Consider the following 13,456-nt stretch of genomic DNA (forward strand, 5'->3'; position numbering starts at 1 on the left):
TGAGGTGACTTCAACAAATACAAAGCTAAGGGATTTAGCTAAAGAATAAGGGGTACAATGTCAATAAAAGTAAGGAGTGAGAGATCATTTCACCAAGCATTCAAACTAGCAGGGGGAAAATTAATGAACAGATGCTGAAACGAGAAACTGTTAACACTCTTTCGCCCTTATTTAGCATGACTTTTACACCTTTACACCTGCATGACAATATGACAAGATCTCACTGTTGTTCAAGAGGAGTAATGGGAAACTGAAATAAATGAAGACAATTAATGCAACATTACCAAGTGACGTCTGCCTGTAAGTGACACCTTCCTAAGAGCAGAATATACTGTTCTGTCAGAGTTTGAGCTGTGTGAGAGCCTGATGCAGTGAGCAGAATAAGGGACAGCCTTCTACTGCATTGAATCTGTTTCCAATGCTGCTATGCTAATTAATCCCCAAAGCAGCTGACAAACACAGTGGAAGGACTGCGTGCACATTTAGCAAGATTAGGGGAACGCAACACATTCAGGATGTTCTTTCCTCAAACTGACGCTGTCCCATGAGAAGCACTCTGTTAGTTATGTGTGACAGTCAGTTTCCATCCATCCATTATCTATACCTCTTTCTGTACGCGGTGGTGGTGGTGGGGTGTCACATTCACACCTACAGGCAATGAAGAGTCACCAATTAAGCTAACGAGCATGTCTTTGGACTGTGGCAGGAAGTGAAGGGAGAAGGCCAGACTACCCAGAGAGAACCCTCTCATGCACAGGGAGAACATACAAACTCCACACAGAACGTTTCTCTCCGACTCGGGGAATTCAAACCATCGTCTGTGCTGTGAGGTAACAGTGCTTAACCACTGCACCACCATGCAGATTGATCAGATTGATCAGCACAAACATCGCACTCAAAACACTCTGCTCTCTTAGTGCATGAGGAAAATGCCCTTGCTTTGGCAGACAAGCATAAACATCAAATTACTTAAAATTCATACAGCTTGCAATAATGCTGCAGTCATCAAGTTCAAGCAGAGTTCAGCCTAGAGATCCCTGTAAACACATCAGTGTATAGACATCCTCTTTTAAAGTGACTTTTCAGCAACTTTAGAGTGTGTTGATTATTTATAGATGTATCATTTTCTTAAAATATATTCATGTATTTTGCATTTGTTATTATTTATCTTAAAAGTGTTCTGTGAACAAGGTAATTTGGTTTGTATTTGTTCAGTTGTAGCTTTAATTTCCTTGCAGAACAGAATCAAACATCAGCCCTTTTTCAAGACGCTTTTGGCAGTTTGGCAAAAAAAAAAGGATAAGAATAACTTTGATTACCCAGGGAACATTTCACTTTGGTTTTTAAAGAGCTCTAGAAAGTTTTAAATATTACTATTACAACACCATTTTAAATGACTTCCAGTGGTTTGACCCCACTCATTGCTGCGGGGATGTTGAAGTACACCTTGACATTTTATTGCTGTGTTAGTTAGAGGTATAAAACTGTTGAAGTTATACTAGTGTTGGGCTGATTGTCAGGTTGTGATTGCTGACAGTGATTGAATATGGAGCCGTCTTGTATCGTCAAATCATGATTTAGACAGTAAGAAAAAAGCAGGGTTTGCTAAAAGGCTATGTGGGTCTATGTGGGTATCTCTTATTGTCATTGCTGCAACCTGTCGCATAGAATCATTTCTGGCTTTAAATACAAGATGGTGGCTGTAAAAATTCTTCACTCCAGGCTTGAAATTGCAGTCCACAAAACATGTTGACATCACAGAGTCTCTTTGTAAAACAGGAAGTGAAACACTTTTCAGCCTGACAGTTACCGCCATTGCAGTACATTTGGTAGCGACATGAATTAAAGATTTGCAATTTTTCCTCTCTCACTTAAAAAAAAAAAAAGTAGGAAAATGTGAGCGTGTGACTCTGGTGCTATTAGTTTAAGTCTTCCCTTTTTGCTCCTACAATGCCAGAACTCTGTATATAATCCCCCTCTGATGCAATATGATGGGATTGAAAGGTCTAGTTTAAAAAGACAGTGTGCCTCTGTTCCCACATTTCCTTTTTCATAAATTTGTATCAGTTACCCTAACCCTAACCCTACCCTGTGGGAACATAGGCCTGACCCCCTTATGAGATCACACTTAGCGGTCACATGAAACTGGTTATCAATGTGATGAGTCAACCCAGAGTTTCTATGAGCGCATTCACATATGAGGGTCAGTGTTAGTAACCAATGACCTCTCTCCCACATATGAACATGTCCGCCGTAAGGCAATAAACACACAGTCTAGACGGAAATCACCAAAGTTGCAGCAAGAACTGCAGGAAGAACAACTGAAAACTCAACTCAGGGTTAAATCTGAAGTTACCTTGATAAGAGAAAGTAGTGCTATACAGGCCTCTCAACAAATCCAAAGCCATAGTTCATGACTTTACCTCCACTAATTGACAGGCAGCAGAGTCTCAGTGTGGCAGCAGTACAGAAAGATGCAGCTCTTGCAGGGCATGTGGCTCTAATGCTGTCATCCTAAAAAGCCAGTGAAGCCGTGGCTTTGGCCCTCAACCAGCCACATGGCCCTGAGGCTAGGAGTGTGCTTTCAGACCGAGGATCAGACTGAGCACTGGCCTCCACACAACGGGACAGCTGAACGGCCAGGGGCTTCACGACTGGAAACATGCAGGCCTGACCATACGCTGTCACTTTAATGGCGTTTCTGTTCTTTGAAGTGCTTCTAATGATGACTGGTGAGTGCATTAGGATACAGCTCACTTGGCCAGTTATTCTGACAGGGCGGTTACAGCAGTATAGCAGGTGTTCCCTGGGAGCAATGCTTTGTACCCTGCCTGGACAAACAACCTGTTTGTATCTGTGCTCGCTGTTTTTATTTGTTTTATTACCGAGCACTCCAGCAAAGCAATCCTGCACGCTGTCACAGAGGTGAATAAAGCCATATTGACCGTCTCAGATTGAAACAATATTTGTTCAGAGTTGTACAATAGCAGGCAGTCTGGTTCCCTCTATCATACATGACAGGCAATCAGAGGTTGTTTTTATTACTGCACATATGATGTCAGGAAATCAGTAAGATTTGTGTTTGTCTATCACCTGGTGTCATTTATGACACTCGGGTTGAGATTAACATGCAGGTGTCAATTTAAACCAGAGTGTTTCACTGCCCTAGTAAAATGTTGATGATGCATCATAAGTCCCATGTTATAACCCATGTAACTTATCATTTTTCCAAACATGCTGGAGTAGGGTTCATAAAACCAGGAACAATTAAAACAATCAGGTTATCAAAACCTTTCATTTTATGTTTGCCCTGTTGTTTGAGAAGATGAAGAACAGAGATATTTGTGATCACTTTTTCTTCTTTTCTTTACAATAGCCATCTGTAACTTGTTTATAATACTTCCTACAGTGTGTTAGGACTCACAGCAGGTCAGAGTCTTTCTATCGTTGAGCTGTTTGATGGAAGTTTTCAGCCTAAAGAAATCAAAGATGTTTGAGAGGGCGAGGCTGAACATTCATATGAATTAATAAAATGTGAATAAGTGTGAAGTCTTCATATAGAATGACCTCTGCAGGGCAATGTAGTCATTAAATGTGCAGCTTGTGATGTTTAATTTGATTTAAAGAGTGCTGCTCCAATCACATCAGACGTCAACAGACCAAAGCTAAAAAAAACAGTTGTTGCACACATATATATTAGGCTTGACTGAAGCAGGTCAGATTGAAGTGAAGGAAAAGAGAAGATATGACATGTCTATACTTTAATATCCAAACATTCAACTTACCTACCTCAGCTCACACTTATTTTCAGCATCAGGTTCATTACATTTTTTGCTGTGCAATTTGTGCACTCTAAATGACATCCCAAAAAGCCTCCCTGTTGACTTTTGGCATCATTCTTTCTCTGTTATCTAATTCAGTGAAACCTTTATAACCTTTCCTTTTTCATTTCTGTGTCTTTTGTTTCAGTTAAGAAACCCCCCTGGGGCTTTAATTTCAACCTTTACCTGCAAAATATGTAACCTATTTCCCACTCTCTTTACAGTATGTGACTAAAGAACACTGTGGTAGGGAGATGGTGGGAGGCAGAGCAGGAGAGGTCGAGGGTGCTAATGATAGAATATGGGACAGATGCAAACATAACTCCTAGAAGTGTTGTGTTTTGCTGCTGAAATAAGGGGAAGGGGGAGGAGGGCCAGCAGGTACTGTGATATTATCATATCAGATCTGGCTTTTGGCTTATGTTATATTGTATTCCTCTACTCTCCTGTCTGTTTTCATGATTGTCTACCTCATGGAAAACCTTGAAAAACACAAATATAATGTCAATGTTTTTGTTTCCTGGCATAAGTAAAGGGTGGATTTTTTCATTGTTGGCAGAAACTGTCTGCAACTCTTCACAAGGCTCAACCAGGCCAAACCAAATACATTTAATAAATGTTTAAGAACACACTATTTACATTTTTTTTTTTAAATCTCAGGCTTTATTATAAATTAGAAACATTCTGATGCATAATGGATTATCCAGTTGTTTTCAAGGTTCATTGATTTAATTTTTCTTTTTTAAAGCAATATTTTTAGGACTTTTGGTGTTTATTGATTGGACAGTTGAAGAGAGCGAGGACATTTTTGCTAGGAGAAAACAGGTAATGCAGCAAAGAGCCTAATGGACCCAGAGGACTACAGCCTCTGCATATGGGGCATACAAAATAACCACTAGACCATCTGGTGCCAACATTTTTTTTTTCTTTTTTTAATTGCTTTGTTAAAGAGGAAAGTCCGAAAGAGAGAGTTTTGCATCATATTTTGAATTGGCTTATTTTAACTGACTTAACCCTCAAGCATCACTATAGACATTTTTGTCCATTTGGTCAAATGTTTCCTCTTCATCTGGTCATCATTTTGTCTGTGTTAGTGCATATGGCACCATCAAAGTCTCTCTCTTGACACATTTTGGAATGCAATTTTTTTTTTTTTTAATAGATCAATAGAACACTGTGAAACATGTTTACTACCCTCTTAAGTCACTAAGGACAAAAATGTCCACTTACCAAAAACTGCTATAAAAATAGAACAGGTTTTTTCTGCATACATCTCTTAAACAACTCCAGCCCTGCTCAAAACTATCAAATATTGAATAATTATCAGGAATTTAACCTTTAAAAGCAAGTTTGATTACATGATTCTGGCATTCAAAGGGTTAAATTCCTGATAATTGTTCAATATTTGATAGTTTTGAGCAGGTCTGAAGTTGTTTAAGAGATTCATCAAAATATTGAAAATATCAATCTGTTTCATTTTTAAAGCAGTTTTTGTAAATTGGAAATTTTTGCCCTCCAATGTCCAAACAGGGAACTACATTTTAAAGCTGATGCTACACAAAAATTAACAATGCATCAAAGTCAATATTTTGGATAATCTTTGACATATCCAAGACTGGTTTAAAAAAAAGAAAATCCCCCAGCCACCAAATATTTGTTTTATGGAAACTAACTAATTTTTGTGTTTTTTCTTTTTTCATAAATAACAACAGTGACAGCAACTAATCAAACTGGCATTTAAAGGGTTAAATTCCGAAAAATTATTGAATGTTTGACAGCTTTGAGCAGGGCTGGAGTTGTTTAAGAGATGTATGCAGAAAAAAGTAGAAAGAAATATCAATCTGTTTTATTTTTAGAGCAGTTTTTTGTAAATTGGACATTTTTGTCCTTAGTGACTTAAGAAGGTAGTAAATTAAACTGATGCCTAAGGGTTAAAAGTTTGTGATAAATTGTAGTTAACAGTCCGCTGTGGCTCAGTGGTAGAGTCGGTTATCTCTCAACCGGAAGGTCCTGCAGCCACATGTTTGGTGTGTGCAAGACTCTAAACTTAAAGGTGGGGCATGTATTTATGGATAAGTTAATACTGATGGACACTTCACATATCAACCTCTACCATCAGTGTGTGAATGGATAGGTGATCTGCGGTATAAAAGTGCTTTGAGTAGTCAGAAGACTAGAAAAACTATAAATAAATACTGAAGTCTATTTACCATTTAAAAGTAGTTTAAAAACATTACTGCTATCTTTAAGCTGGTAAGTTAGATAGGTTGCACAGCTACCAGCCATCACAGATCCAGGACCACTAAATAAAGTAGTGCTTTGCTAAAAGTGAATGTGTTTTTGGATATTCTGGTTATTAGCCCCTCAGGAGAAACAAACTGTATGCTAAAACTCCTCGTTAGCTTACACGGGCTGCAGAACATGAATAAAAAGCTAAACAAATTGAATGTAGAGCCGAGAGAACATCTCCCTGAGACACACCGCTGTGTTAATTAATGTTCCGCTTAAAATAGGGACTAGCTCCTTTTGAACACTGTGCTCTTAAATAATGTAGAAACAGGCTTCTGAGGAACTTCTAATGTTATTTTTTCCTCTGGGTGTAAATGACAAAGGACTGGAGGCGCACGCTAACCTGAGGACGCCATAGTGTTCAAAGACAGGAGTGCGTCCTCCAGAGACCTGCCTGTTGCTTCATCGTCTCATTCCTCAATGGGAAGGATGTGTGCTATTATGCGCTCTTGTTGTGCTGAGAGCTGAGACGTTTTATATATAGCAGCCAGAGTGACAGGCACTTATAAATATTTTGACTTTAAGCACCGCAAAGATGTTTTCAGTCTGTCGCCGGGGCAACCAGGAGCTCTTTCATCTCATATCTGCTGTGCTACAAGAGAAAATATAGACCCCTACAACCACTTACATTAGGGCAACAAATAACCTTATAAGTTATTAATGCAATAACCGCAGTGGGTCAAAGCTGTACACACAGCAGAACAGACACTGTGCTCTTCAATGCACCACGGTTGACATTTATTCTGAATACAATAGTGACAAAGAAATATGTGAGGAAGGGCAAACAATCCATCAAATCTCTAAAATCTCAGTTATCACAGATTATTTAACAAAAACACTGATATATATATATATATTTAATGCTACATGTTCTTTGGGGCATCTTTAATAAGAAGTAATGTAGCAGTTCCTTGCTCAGTAAAATATAGGACAGCTCCCGATGTCAATAACATTTATAACTCTGTTTTCTGCACATTTACATCTACCTCCAGCAAAGTATGCTGTATTTAATCTTTCATATTTAAGACTAGAAGTAATGCTAAGTTAAATCCTGGTTGTATATATTCTCATTCTTAGTTTTTTATATTTTTAGGGCTTATGTACTTTGTATTTAATATTATATTTTTGCTAATATTGTGTGTTTGGATAACCTGCTGCTGTAACGCCACAATTTCCCAGTTTGGGCTCAATAAAGTAATTCTATTCTATTCTATTCTATACCATGCCATATGTTCATCACTTATCTCCAGAACTGATCTGGATTCATGTTCAGTGCTCAGCATGTGTTTGTGAGCATTCACAGAAGGTTAACATCAAATAAGATGTAGGGATTTCGTGATGAATGGCCTGCGTTCCTATTGGTTCCTACTACAGTCATGGATAATGAGAACCTTGATTGATCACAAATTTACTTAAGAATAGATCAATAAAGGCTTTTTGTCTTTGAAAGGACTTTAACCTGAATTGATTTTGATGTAGGCTGAATGACAGGATGTGTATTATGCTTTGTTATCATTATTATACAACATCATGGTTATGTTACTATGTATGCCTGTTATCATGATTATATTCCTGTTTCTGATTTATTATAGAAATCATTTTCATGCTGCCAAAAGGGATATGTTTTTTTTTCTCGGAAATTCTCTTACCTCTAATTTCAAACAATATCTTCCGTCTCTCAAAAATACATTTTTGACATCCAACATCTGCAGAAAACAATAGTTTCTGGCAACTGTCGAGCCTGTTGTTGCTCCACACATAGGTGTCGAGCCCTTGTGTGTATTTATGCTGAAGAGAAAGGGGGGGGGGGGGGGGGTGCAACATACCTGAGCAGAAAATAGACTTGTTTGAGAGCTGGAGCATTATTCTGCTTTTGTGAATTTCCCACACACGGCTGTTACATTTTAATCATGCACAGGAGACAGGGGGAACCTTGAGTTTGTTGAAAATGACGCCTACAGAAACCTGCATCTGCAATGCTAATCACACTCCAGGAAAGGGCCCAACAGACGAGCCTCTTGCCTGTCAAAATAAAAAAAATCTTATCAGATAACAACTGAGCAGTCCAATGCTCGTTGTATCTCTAAAATACTGCGTAGCTACATCTGGACTGAGCCTTCAGTGTGCTCTTACTTCAGCCAAATCTGTTCAGAATAAAGGACTTGTATTATTCCACTCAGCATTCTAGCTGTGTAGTTTCTTTTTCATGATATTTCATGTATGCTGTTTCTGCTCTGTGATGTTGGTTGCGTCCTTGGTGTTTTCATTTTACATATGCAAATCTTTACCCGCCACATCACTTACATTTCAGTCAAGTTAAATAAGGCTAAAACTTAAAATGATCTCAACCGTCTCAGAATTTTAAAAATATTTTGGACAGTTGACTTTGAACTTTCTCAGCTGTTTCATCACGACACTCCAGATCACAAACCACTCCATCTTTGAGATTTATCTTTTAGAATACTGTCAAGAGAGCTTGTAAGATAAGATAACCCCAAAAAGAAGTTCCAGCAGAGTAGTGGTTTCATCCCCACAATTTAAGACTCTTGGGTCATTGTAATTCAGCACTGGGAAAGCTGTTCCCTCATCTTCACTGGAGTCCTTCATTAGCATTAGAAACGCATGAAAAAAAACAAGTCTTCAAATCTGCACCTGACAAATCTTTGATATAAATCTTTTGATTTCTAGACTATCACAGTATAGAAATCAAAAGATTTATATTAGAGATTTTCTCCAAACATATTAGATCATCTAATACAGTGCTTCCCAAAGTGTGGGCCGCAGCCCCCTGGTAGGCCGTGTGGGTACTGGAGCTGGGCCGCAAAAAAGCCCTCCACCAATTTTAAAAATAAAAGAAATATCACAATAATGATGATTTACCATGAGTCAACCCTCTAAGTGATTAGTAAGGCGTGTCATGACTATTCATGGACATATAGTTCAGTAAACTTTGCGTCTATAATATCATGTTGTAATATCCAATCATTTACCCTTACTGAAAGTTATAGCTGTAGTCATAAAAAAAAAGATGATAATGGGCCCCAGAGTAATTTTGTATTTCAAAGCGGGCCGTGGCAGTCTTAAGTTTGGGAAAGGCTGGTCTAATATGTTAGGTGTAAGAAATGTCAGGTGGCCATCTTGGCTCTTAAAGACAATGTTAACGTCATCCTGTTTTTATGTTGTCTGAAAATGTCCTTAGCAACAAAGATCTTTTCATCTGAGTTTGCAATTGTTCCACTTTTGAAATCCTGTGTTTTACTTTGGAAGACTTTCTTTTGAGGAATGCTAATAGCCGCTTTACTCTGAGTATTTCACTGTTGGTTTCTTTACTTCTTTCCATTAACCATTTTAGAGTGAAAGGCTTTATGTGTTGACATGTAAACTAAAAGAATGTATTGATCCTTTTAGACCTGATGACTCAAAGATGTACAATCTGCAAGAACCTGGAGGAAAAGGATCTAAAGTCTTTTTTAAAAAAAAAAGAAAGGATTAAAGCAAGGAATGAACAATGCATTGTCTATAAATTAGTAGAAAAACAAGTATTGACTGAAAATATTATGTTCTAAAAGCTAATGTGTTTTATCATGTTTCAGTCCTGCAGAACATTTTCCAAAGCAAAGGTTTCTGTTGTAGACAGTTCCATGTACTCTCATCCCAGCAGACAACAGTTTTCAGGTCATTTAAATACATTATTAAAATTACAATTTTATGTTAAAGTGCAATTAAAAAGTGCCACATTTTTACAGTATGGGACATTCAGGCAGAGTTGAAGCTCCAACATGTGATCCTAGAGGAGACATTATAGTCAGAGGGTAATTATTAAAGCAATAAAATTAGTTTTAAGTCCTTGCTCTCATTACGGTTCTACTGAGCGGCCTGATGCTATTCTTTTATTGTAATAAAAGCTAGAACAGAAAAATGACTTTCAGGGTCATAAAAAACATCAAACTTCACACAGCTCTTTTTCTGAATCTTTTGTTTTTCTTGCTAATTAAGCTGAGGCAACAGACACTGTTTGACTGAAAGCTGATGAACTGTATTTAATCTTGAAGAAGCCTTACTTTAAGACGAATGATTCTTACATGTTGGCCTGGTGTGTCAACACACACTTCTATTATGTTACCTTCATATACACAGTATGAGAAAGACAACAGATACAATTTCCAGCGGTAGAATTATTTTGCAAAGTTATATGCTTAACTCGTACAGGTAGACAAAAGAAGATGCTTTCATGAAAATCTGGATCTTTCTCAACTTGAGAAGGTCGGATTTAGGGATAAACCTTGATTTCTGTCAGCTGTTCAAAACCAACAAAACACTTGCACTTGCACAACACAAAACTAGGAGTCATTTTAGTTCCCACCCTCCGTCTCCTTTTTTACTCCTTAAAATTCCCCAACATATACAAAAATCAATCAATCAATTTTTATTTGTATAGCGTCAACTCATATCAAGTGTTATCTCGAGACATTTTACAAAAAGCAGGTAAAAGACCTTACTCTTTGCTATATTACCAAGACCCGGCCTATCCATCATGAGCACTATATATGGAGTGTTGCTGCAAGTAGAATACATTATGGATATATTTTCATACATTAATTAATTCAGAAGCATTTGTTTGAATTCACAAATTCCTACATGTGGATTTCTTTGATGTTACAGAAATTGTAAAAGAAAGTATTTTGAGTTGTTCTAAGTGTCATTTGAAATCAACAAGCTGTAATACAGCCCTTGTATTTCCATCGAGTTGAATCCAACATGCAGACCGTTCTATAAGTTCTATAAAAGGATAGCAGTGTTCCTCTGTCACATGATTAACACCTCCAGGAGAATGAAAGTGACGAGAAGGTGTCAGCTCATTAGACTGCTCTTCAGAAGTGATAAGAGGATTGAACCTGACCTTTGTTACTATGACAACCTGAAGACACAGCTGAGACTTTATGGCACATAAAGTGATGAAGAGCCGACAAAGTCCACATAAAACGTCCTCACACGAATTCAAACACGTCACACCTTTCAGATGATCATGAAGGCATCCCTATGACATGTATAGAGCCCGACACGCCCTGCATGTTACTTCACAACGGAGAGAAGAGGTGGCGTGAGAAGAGGGGAGGAAGCCTGCGAGGAGAAACACAGCATAGCACAGGGAACGGGAAAACAAACAATAGGAGGGGGGTGGTGGGGGGGGGCATTATCTCTTCTTCCCATCCCCCTCTCACCCTTTAACGAGGGATAGTTTTCTCTTTGCCTCTCATCTCTCTCCTTTCCTCCTTTCCTCGCCGTCTCCAGGGACCAAACACACCCCTGACAGGTTGCCATGGAAACACCTCACACACACGCTCTCGCAGAAGCACGCTCACTCTCTCTCGCTCTTGCAGCGGTAACGCCTGTATCCTCTCTCTCCTCCATTAGCATCCCTCTTGCTTGAAGACAGCGGTGACATCTATGTGTCTACATTTTACAAGAAAACTTATTCAGAATATAAAAAACAGATTCATGTCCAGTGGAAATTTGAATATTTGTTTGAGCTTGATTGAAATCATGTGGCAGAGCCATACCAAAATATTGGACCTTAATACTCGTTGTATTTTTAGATAGAGCTAACAAATGCATTACCCCTGAACTGTGCTCTCCATTATAAAGATAAGAACAAGCTGATTACATTTCCACCCAATTACTGTTGCCATGCCATACTCAATGAATGCCCAGGGAAGTGAGATGAGAGACAGTAGCTGAAGCACAACTCATTTATAATTCAGTCCTGTTTCTCATACTTAAGCTCAGGATAGAAGTGTGTAAAGTGAGGCTTTTTTGTAAGCACTCATCCGCATGAAAGGATATATCTACACTATAACTCACCCCACATGCTTTTAGAAATCCTGCTCCTCTAAGAGGGGTGGGGGTGGGGGTGGGGGGGGGGGCACACACAAAAAGGACTGTGTTCCTCTGCTGCAGGGCCACTTTGACTCACAGCAGAGCACCAGCCGCCAACTTCATAGAGAGCATGTGTCATCCCTGCTGAACATCTCGGGGAGGGTTTTATCTACCTGCTGGAGTGCGTTGGTGTCATCATGTCATGTGGGCTACAGATGCAACCTCTTTGATGTACTTGCTTCAGTGGAAAAATTTAAAAAACTACAGCCACATCCACAGGCGTCAGAGAGCCCTTCAAATGACACTTTTCTGTTTGATTTGGACACCACTTCACTTAATTGATTCCTTTGTTACAGGCGGGAGGAGTGGAAGTGTCGTCATCCACCCAAACTCACACCGTGAATGCACCACATTTTCTTTTCTCCACACTTACATCACATCCCAAAGTGAGCCAGAGCTTTTATCTCTATCCATCACCACGGACGTCATGGGGGACCCTCACTGTTGTTTCATACATTTAGTGAATTACTTGCATCTCTCCCAAATCCTCACCCCTCTTACCCATACGCGGACTACGCCTGCCCTCCGCTGATGAAACTAGGTGTCAATATCATTTTCCTGCCAGTTCACAGTCAGTTAGTGACTCATGCTATGAAAGATTTTCACTCATCTTGGCAACAGATTAAAGCGACTGGAGCTCCAATCAGGAGAGTCCGAGCACTTCAATGCACAGTTTAGAGTCACGAGTCTTACCTTTTTACCTGCTCCTCCACATGCCAAAATCCACCTTCACGTTTTACATCACTGAGTGGGGGGAGTCCAAGGCTCACACTTAGACTGAACGCGATATTCTCACGGAGTTGGTCTCTTTCCACTCTGTCTCAAAAATCCGTTTTGTTCTTTTCGTGTGTTTTTTAAAATATGTGTGTCTCCTCGCTGATCAGGCAGATCATTCTTCCTGACGGCGGCTCCGGGTTTCACCAGACATCGGTACCGCTGGGTGACGGCGGGTAGAGAGAGAGAGAGAGAGAGAGAGAGAGAGAGAGAGAGAGAGAGGATTTAGAGACGACGAGAGAGAGAGAGAGAGAGGATGAGAGACGATGAGAGAGAGAGAAAGAGACAGAGAGAGAGATTCGTCAAGCAAGCAGATAGAGCCATCGCGAGATAGAGGGGGTTTCGCCTTCAAAGTAAAAGCCTGGAATAAAACTTACGTCAATTTGATTCATCAGAACAAAATTCATTTCACAGTAATTATGATTGACATAGAAGTTAAACTATCTCACTGATAGAGTGTAACATATCAAGCAAGCAATTGGCTAAATTGTTATTTTAAACATCTGGATTGGCCCTGATTGTCTTAATCAGTGTATCTAATGAAGACTGCCCCCTGCCCCCTTGACATGGACCCCCTTTGTTTCCTTGATCAGGCCTTTAGCTCTATGGTAACTTTAGTTCACAAAGAAGTTCTA

General features: G+C 39.2%; 1 protein-coding gene across 1 annotated transcript in view; it reads right to left on the reverse strand.

Moving 5' to 3' along the window:
- Positions 1-13,015, reverse strand: part of lingo2b (leucine rich repeat and Ig domain containing 2b) — a 34,577-nt gene extending 21,562 nt beyond the window's left edge. The window contains exon 1 of the mRNA XM_020644633.3: positions 12,741-13,015. The gene's annotated coding sequence lies outside the window, so the exon portion shown is untranslated. The remainder of the gene's footprint in view (positions 1-12,740) is intronic.
- Between the last annotated feature and the right edge of the window lie 441 nt (positions 13,016-13,456).

The sequence above is a fragment of the Labrus bergylta genome, chromosome 18 (genome assembly GCF_963930695.1).
Source record: "Labrus bergylta chromosome 18, fLabBer1.1, whole genome shotgun sequence".
Lineage (NCBI taxonomy): Eukaryota > Metazoa > Chordata > Actinopteri > Labriformes > Labridae > Labrus > Labrus bergylta.